Raw genomic sequence first — 9,084 nt, forward strand, 5'->3', positions numbered from 1 at the left:
ATCAAAGATTAATAGTTATGTCATCAATCAATTGTTTAAATTCAAGTCTTTGTAATTTAAAATAACGCATGAAAGATGAGTTTAAAGATCAAAAGGTAAATTACACCCGATTGGCAAGAAAATTGGCATGCCTGTTAAGAACAAATAGAAAATGTGATCTAACGGTTAGATTTTCAAAATGTGAATTCAACAATAAGTTATTGGTTGGTGTAACATTTTTTAGAGTTACATCAAGTGTAACTAGAACCCAACGATATATTTCTTAATTCGATGTGAATTTTGACAAATATACCGTTAGATTACATTATCTTCATCTATTTTTCATGCATACAAAATTTCAAGGTGATCAAAGATTAATAGTCATGTCATCAATCAATTGTTTAAATTCAAATTTTTGTAATTTAAAATAACGCATAAAAAATGAGTTTAAAGATCAAGTGGTAAATTACACCCGATTGGCATGAAAATTGGCATGCATGTTAAAAACAAATAGAAAATATGATCCAACGGTTGGATTTTCAAAATATGAATTCAACAATAAGTTATTGGTTGATGCAACATTTTTTAGAGTTACGTCAAGTGTAACTTGAACCCAACCTTATATTTCTTAATTTGATGTGAATTTTGACAAATCTACCGTTGGATTACATTATCTTCATATACTTTTCATGCTTAAAAAATTTCACGGTGATTAAAGATTAATAGCCATGTCATCAATCAATTGTTTAAATTCAAGTTTTCGTAGTTTAAAATAAGGCATAAAAGATGAGTTTAAAGATCAAAGGGTAAATTACATCCAATTGGCAAGAAAATTGACATGCATGTTAAAAACATATAGGAAATGTGATCTAACGGTTGGATTTTCAAAATATGAATTCAACAATAAGTTATTGGTTGGTTTAACATTTTTTAGAGTTACATCAAGTGTAACTTGAACCTAACCCTATATTTCTTAATTCGTTGTGAATTTTGACAAATCTACCGTTAGATTACATTATCTTCATATATTTTTTACGCATGCAAAATTTCAAGGTGATCAAAGATTAATAGTTATGTCATCAATCAATTGTTTAAATTCAAGTTTTTGTAATTTAAAACAACGCATAAAAGATGAGTTTAAAGATCAAATGGTAAATTACACCCGATTGGCATGAAAATTGGCATGCATGTTAAGAACAAATAGAAAATGTGATCTAACGGTTAGATTTTCAAAATGTGAATTCAACAATAAGTTATTGATTGGTGTAACATTTTTTAGAGTTACATCAAGTGTAACTAGAACCCAACGATATATTTCTTAATTCGATGTGAATTTTGACAAATATACCGTTAGATTACATTATCTTCATCTATTTTTCATGCATACAAAATTTCAAGGTGATCAAAGATTAATAGTCATGTCATCAATCAATTGTTTAAATTCAAATTTTTGTAATTTAAAATAACGCATAAAAAATGAGTTTAAAGATCAAATGGTAAATTACACCCGATTGGCATGAAAATTGGCATGCATGTTAAAAACAAATATAAAATATGATCCAACGGTTGGATTTTCAAAATATGAATTCAACAATAAGTTATTGGTTGGTGTAACATTTTTTAGAGTTACGTCAAGTGTAACTTGAACCCAACCTTATATTTCTTAATTTGATGTGAATTTTGACAAATCTACCGTTGGATTACATTATCTTCATATATTTTTCATGCTTAAAAAATTTCACGGTGATCGAAGATTAATAGCCATGTCATCAATCAATTGTTTAAATTCAAGTTTTCGTAGTTTAAAATAAGGCATAAAAGATGAGTTTAAAGATCAAAGGGTAAATTACATCCAATTGGCAAGAAAATTGACATGCATGTTAAAAACATATAGGAATATGATCTAACGGTTGGATTTTCAAAATATGAATTCAACAATAAGTTATTGGTTGGTGTAACATTTTTTTGAATTACATCAAGTGTAACTTGAACCTAACCCTATATTTCTTAATTCAATGTGAATTTTGACAAATCTACCGTTAGATTACATTATCTTCATATATTTTTCATGTTTACAAAATTTCAAGGTGATCAAAGATTAATAGTCATGTCATCAATCAATTATTTAAATTCAAGTTCTTGTAGTTTAAAATAACGCATAAAAGATGACTTTAAATATCATATAGTAAATTACATCCGATTGACATGAAAATTGGCATGCTTGTTAAGAACATATAGAAAATATGATCCAACGGTTGGATTTGCATAATATGAATTTAACAATAAGTTATTGGCTAGTGTAACATTTTTTAGAATTACATCAAGTGTAATTTGAACCCAACCCCGCATTTTTTAATTCAATATGAATTTTGACAAATCTACCGTTAGAGTACATTATCTTCATATATTTTTCATGCTTAAAAAATTTCAAGGTGATGAAAGATTAATAGCCATGTCATCAATCAATTATTTAAATTCAATTTTTTGTAGTTTAAAATAACGCATAAAAGATGAGTTTAAAAATCAAGTGGTAAATTACATTCAATTGGCATACATGTTAAGAACATATTGAATTATTAAAATATATTTTTATTAAATAATATATTTCATTTTATTAATTTGTATTTGTAGTGTTAAATTATATTTTATTAATTTGAAGTATTATATTAACTCTTATTAATTATTAAATTATACTCATTAATTTGTAGTATTAAAATATATTTACATAATTGGAAGTATTAATTATATTGTCATTAATTAGTAATTTATAACAATCGAAACACTCTAAAACCATAAAATGACCAAAATACCCCATGCCTGAAAAATACTAAAATACCCTCGATGACTAAAAAAAAAAAGACCAAAAACGCTTATTATTATTATTATTATTATTATTATTATTATTATTATTATTATTATTATTATTATTATTATTATATGTACTATATATATTATTATAGGTAAGGTACAATTGTAAAATGTAAGTTACCTGGGTGGTAATTATGTGTGTGTTTGAACTTCGTGTCAAAGGTTCGAGCCTTCTGAACAGCTCTATTTTTCATTTTTTAAGTTTCTATCAAACGCACTAATATTTATTAAATATAAATATGTACAAAATGTTTCAGGATGTGTACCACTGGACTAGTGGTAAGGCACGCATGTTATTATACTTGGCTCGGGTTCAAACCATGCTAGAAACGTTTTAATGTTTTATTTTTTTCTCTCCTACAAAACTACGTCGTTTTATACATCAACTTAAAACATAAAAAGAAAAAACCCTACTCTCCACATTTCACTTCAGCCGCCTCACGCCCTCACCCTCATTATTTTCTTTTCTTCTTTACACAGACGCTTGGATCCAATTGCCTCATCCTTGCCGCCGATCCAAAAAAAAAAAAAAAAAAAAATCCTGATCTGATCTGATCTGTTCTGCTCTGTTTCTCTGTTACTTGATTCTCTTTTACTATAAACTGATTCTTTTATTACTTATACAAATCGGTACGTTCATCTTCAGCTTTGTTTTTAAAAAAAGCGAAGATCGGTCGGTTTTGTTAGATTTTTTTGCTTAGCTTGATGATTTTTGGATGTGGATCTGACTAGATCTGGTGTGTTTTCTCTTTGTTGTTGTGGTTTTTGTTGTTTTCAGATCATCAACGATCATGAAACCGGTAGATCGAAGGAATGAACTGCCAGAACCTTGACGGCCGCAACATCACAGTCAACGAGGCTTAGTCTCGTGATAACGGAGGCGGCGGTGGTGGCGGAGGCTACAGCCGTGGTGGAGGTGGTTACGGAGGCGGCGGACATCGCGAAGGTGGAGGATTCGCTTCGGGATCTGAGGAAAACGTCGTCGTCGTCATCGGCGGTGGCCCTGGTGGTTACGTGGTCGCCATCAAAGCCGCTCAGTTGGGTCTGAAGACCACTCCAGCTTTTACTTTCATACTTGCCATCATCTCCAGGTGGGTCTCCTCTCTGTTCAAAGTACTCAAATAAAGTGTTCGTGCTTCCTAAGTGATGCCTTATTTGACTGTAACCTTACTTACCGGTGGGCTTTTATATTTTTATCATTTTGTTTTGAGGTAATTTTTTTTTTTAAAACCTCGGTGGTTAACATGAGTTAGGGTTAGATTGATTCGTTTTGAGGGTAAAAGGAATTGATAGTTTTGTTTATACTTGTATATGATGTGAATAACAGACAAGAAAAGAATTTATTTTTTTTTGTTTTTGACTTTTTGTTGGCATTCGTTTATGTCGAGTGTGAATTTTTTAATGGACATTTTTGTGCGTGTTTAATTCTTGCTAGTTTGTTGTTGTTGTTATTGTTTTGTTCTCTTATGCTTTGATTAATTCTTTTCAAACACAATGTTGAAGAAATTGATAGGAATTCCTGGATATTGTATTTTAATATTTTAGTCTGGATATCATATACGTTGTTTGGTTGTGAATATCATATATTATCATATAATTCAATGGGAGATTTTTGAAATTAGACTCCAACACATATGTCGACTTTCTATTTTTGGCTAATTAAAAAATAAGGCTAAAGTTTAGTTTAATCCCTAGATATTTTTACTTCAATTGTCAAATTAGTAATTAAGATTTAATTTTTTTGTCAAATTAGGAGTAGTTATTAATTATTTTTTCCATTTACCAGTGGCATTTACCATTTAGAATATGCCACCTGAATTTGGGCTAGTTCATTTCTGTTATTAACCCAAAAAATGGGGATACTTTTGATTTTAGCATTAATGGACTTAGATACTTCCCCACAATTTCATATCTCACGTGGGATAGTGAGTATTACCAGATTTTGCCTGGAATTTTTCACCTCCAAAAAATTTTGGAGGACCAACAAAAAATTTTATGTCCCAATAAAATTGTTCCACTTTATATTGTATCAACTATAGTATGTCATATGTCTAATTTAAAAAAAAAAAGAAAAAAAAGAAAAAGAAGAAGAGACATGTCACATACCGTGATTGGTGGATTATAGAACAATACACACATTGGAACAAAGATTTTTATTTGACAATGTTGATACCAAAGTCAAAACTATCCTTTGGATTTCCAATATGAATATTTAGGATTCTAAAATATACTCTTCTAATTAAAGTTAATTATTGGTGTTTACAATTAGTGTTGAGTTAGATGGTAAGTTTAAAAGTTTTTTTTTTTTTTTTTCCTTTACTGATAAAAATAAAAATAAGGTAGTGTAGTAATTTTCATATAACAGCGGTAACCCCACACATTAGTAAAGAAGAGAAGAAGTCATATAGGAAATTAGGAATGGTAATCTCAATAGTTTTTGATACTGCGTGAGAGTTGAAAGATAAAATTTTGTGCTGTTGTAACTTGTAAGTTAATGTAAAAATATTACTGGATGTCCAAGGTTCGCTTTTTTTTTTTTTTCCCCTTTGTCAAAGACAAAAAATCCAAACGCCAACTCAAACCTGAACGCCGTCAGGTCCTCTCTCTCTCTCTCAAAACCCTAACTTTTTGCTTTTTTTCATATTCATACATACATACAGTATATTGTATATGCTAAACGAAGCGTTTCGATAACATTGTAGGATCAAAAATCATCAAAAAATATATGTTCTTTGATTGCGAAAACCGGAGATATCACTTTGTGTCCTTACAATGATAAGTGCGGATTTAGCCACGACGTGGAAGGGTTTAAAGCTCAGGTTTTTGAATTGAATTTGAGTTTGAATTAGTTTGTAGTTTCTTGTTTGAGTGATAAAAATTTGATTTTTGGTTTTGGTTTTGAAATGCAGAAACCGGAGGATATAGAAGGGGAGTGCCCGTTTTTGGATTCAGAGGAGCCGTGTCCTTATGGCTTAGCTTGTAGGTTTTTGGGCACGCATAAAAGTAAAGATAAAGATGGTGTTTTGGGTGGTAAGAAGAAGATGAGTGATGAGTGTAATGGGTTGAATAAGGATGTATAGAAGCTTTTGTGGAAAAATAAAATGAAATTTCCCAAGGCTGATGCCAAGCTCAAAGCTCTTGGTCTCCTGGTAACTATGCTAAGATTTTACTTTTCTACTTAAAATGCATTTATGTATTTGTATTTTTATCTTGCATACTACCTTCATTGTTATTTAGAAAGAGAAGCTTGTAAAGATTTTTGTACGGGTTTTATTGATTTAGAGAGTGTGTATGATAGAGACTATAGACTACGTAGAGAGATTATGGGGTGGGTTTAGATAAGATTAAGGATATGTACAACGCTAGTTGTAACTGGCGTGAGAACAAATGGATCGATAATTCATATTCATCTTTTTCTCTTGCATACTACTTTCATTCTTATTTAGAAAGAGAAGGTTGTAATGATTTTTGTAGGGGTTTTGTTGATTAAGAGAGTGTATGATAGAGGACTATAGACTGTGTAGACAGATTATGGGGTGGGTTTAGATAAGATTAAGGATATATATAACATAGTTGTAACTAGTGTGAGAACAAATGGATTGATAATTCTTAAGGACGTATATATTGAAGAGGGTGTGATTTATAGGATAAGAGTGGATGAAGTGGAGAAGTTCTTTGGGTGTATTGTGTGATTATAGAATACTAGTTAAGTTGAAAGGGAAAATTTTACAATTTATGCTATATGGTTGCTGAATGTTCAGCTATCAAGAAGTAACATATTCATAAAATGAGTGTGGATGAAATGAGAAAATTAACTTGGGTAAGTGGAAACATAAGGGTGGCTACTAATAATGAAAAGATGAGGAAGAGTCACTTGAGATGATTTAATTTTACATTTTTTTTTGGTTTAGTGCCTCTAAGATCTAATTGGTTAATTTGTTGTAGTATTGTAATTTATTTTTTATTGGTATTGGATTTTGAGGTCAGTGGAAATATTGTTTTGGAATGGTATTCAATTACAATTGAATTTGATCGCGTTCTAGAATTTTGGTTTTTTTATTATTTATTTTCAATGGCATATGAGGAAACAAGTTTGTTGTTGATTAGGCCTATTTGGTATATCTTAGTTTCCAGCTTTTTGAAAATGTGGTTTTAAAACCCACAAGAAAAGAAGAAAAAAAAAAAAAAAAGGACCTATAGCGGCGGGCAAAAACCGCCACTAAAGGTGCACATTTTATGCTTTAAAATGATTCCCTATAGTGGCGCCATATACCCGCCGCTAAAGGTAGACACCAATAGCGGCGGGCATGACCCCGCCGCTAAAAGTCAATGCCATGAATTCTGAACACGTATAGTGGCGGTTTTATGCCCGCCGCAATAAACCTTCACCCGCCGCTAAAGGGTGCATCTATAGCGGCGCTTGTAGGGACCGCCGCAATCTACCTATAGCGGCACTGCAGCACCGACGGGACGGCCCGCCGCAATAGCACCCGCCGCTATAGGTCGAATGTACCTTTAGCGGCGGTTTTTGGGGCTTTAGCGGCGGTTCTGGACCGCCGCAGTAGCCCGTTTTTCTTGTAGTGAATATCACCATCCAAAACAACCATTAAAATTGATGATGTTATGTGAAGGTTCGAATCCTCTCCTATTCTATTATCCAGTAGCCTTCAATTTTTGGTCAGTAGAAAAGCAAATACCTGTAAAATAATCCAACGGCACATAAGAAGCAACCCAAGATAACCATTTGAACATCTTCTATCGTTTTAAAAAGGTTCATAATAGCTTGAATTTTAACCAATGCTGTCTCGGTTCTCTTTCTCACTGCTCATATAAGAAAGCATTCCATAGATATTATATAGGTCAAAAGCACCTCTTTGGGTTTGGGATAGTTGCAAAAGTACGTGGTTTTAATTTTTCCTTTTAACTCTTTGAGGTTTTCATAACCGCCAAATTGACCTCTAGGCTTAAATTTCGTAAGCTTTTATGGACGGAAAAATCACCTGATTATCATGTGATCACGTTAAGAATACTCACCAACTAATTTGAACCACTCGTCCTATCATGTTAACATAATTTTTCCATCCATAAGAACTATTAGAAGTTAGTTTCAATAGTTTATTTGGTGGATATGGAAACCTTAAAAAGTTATAAGGAAAAATTGAAACCTCAAAGAATGTTTTTGAAACCTCATTTTTAGGACTTATTGGTGGGGTGCATCCTTTGGTAAGAGGAGGAATGGTACAATGGATAATGTTGTAAAAGTGGAAGCTTTGATACCAATTTGTTGAGAATAGCATAAGCGAAAAAATCTATTTGTTGGGTATGTAGCCAAATAAGAAACAATCATATTAGAACACAAAAATTTACGTGGTTCCGCTTTTGACCTATGTCCACGGGCAGCGTCGAGGAAAAAGTTTCACTGACAAAAGAGATTACAAAAATGATACTAAAACACTCTTACAATACCCAAACTCCAAATACACCCAAAAGAGAAGCATGTGACTAGAGAAAATCCTTAGAACTCTATCAAAATATCAGAGAGTAGAGAAACTTATTCTAATATTGCGGCGCTCATAACACATGGAACAATAGCCGTATAACTAGTGTATATATAAGCAAGAGACATGGGCCTTTTGTCGTGGAGTAAAATACAAAATCCAAGTTGGACTTGGGTTTCTTAAGTCGTCAAAGTAAACCAACAAGGACTTGGTTTACAAGTCCTTCCAAGACAAGGACTATGCACTCCCAGGTGCACTATTCAAGCCACTAATCATAACAGATAATAACAACAATTAAGCCTTAATCTTAAATTTTTTTCTGGTCAGCTACGAATTTTCAATTAATTAATTAGTCAGGATAGGTTACATGTATTCATTTTTGCAATATTTATATTTTATCCAAAGTTCTATATATTCTCTATAACTTAATTAACATGTTATTTTTACTATTTCTATTAGTACTATTATTTTTGGTTTTTCTTTATTTGTTCCTCCAATTTGAATCAACTTACTCATTTTTATCTATATATTAATCACTTTTCTTTGAACAGGGCCGTTTTCATTCCAAACTACTCTTCCTCATAATTTCATTCATAGGGGCCGTCCATATTTTTAAGCAAATTACCTTATTTATTTATATCCTATATGAGAATATGTTTTCACTTATCATCTTAATAGTAGATACGTATTTATTCAAATTCAAAGATATAAGAGGAATATATTTTACTAGTTAATAAAG

General features: G+C 31.5%; 1 long non-coding RNA gene across 2 annotated transcripts; it reads left to right on the forward strand.

The window, feature by feature from the left end:
- The first annotated feature begins 3,251 nt into the window (after nt 1–3,251).
- On the forward strand, nt 3,252–6,271 carry LOC126708721 (uncharacterized). Of its 2 annotated transcripts, none has more exons than XR_007649245.1 (4): nt 3,252–3,520; nt 3,626–3,938; nt 5,550–5,666; nt 5,757–6,271. It is a non-coding gene; the product is annotated as an uncharacterized LOC126708721 (long non-coding RNA). The 2 variants fall into 2 exon arrangements; XR_007649244.1 differs by having other exon boundaries at nt 3,253–3,477.
- Nucleotides 6,272–9,084: the final 2,813 nt, after the last annotated feature.

The sequence above is a fragment of the Quercus robur genome, chromosome 12 (genome assembly GCF_932294415.1).
Source record: "Quercus robur chromosome 12, dhQueRobu3.1, whole genome shotgun sequence".
NCBI lineage: Eukaryota > Viridiplantae > Streptophyta > Magnoliopsida > Fagales > Fagaceae > Quercus > Quercus robur.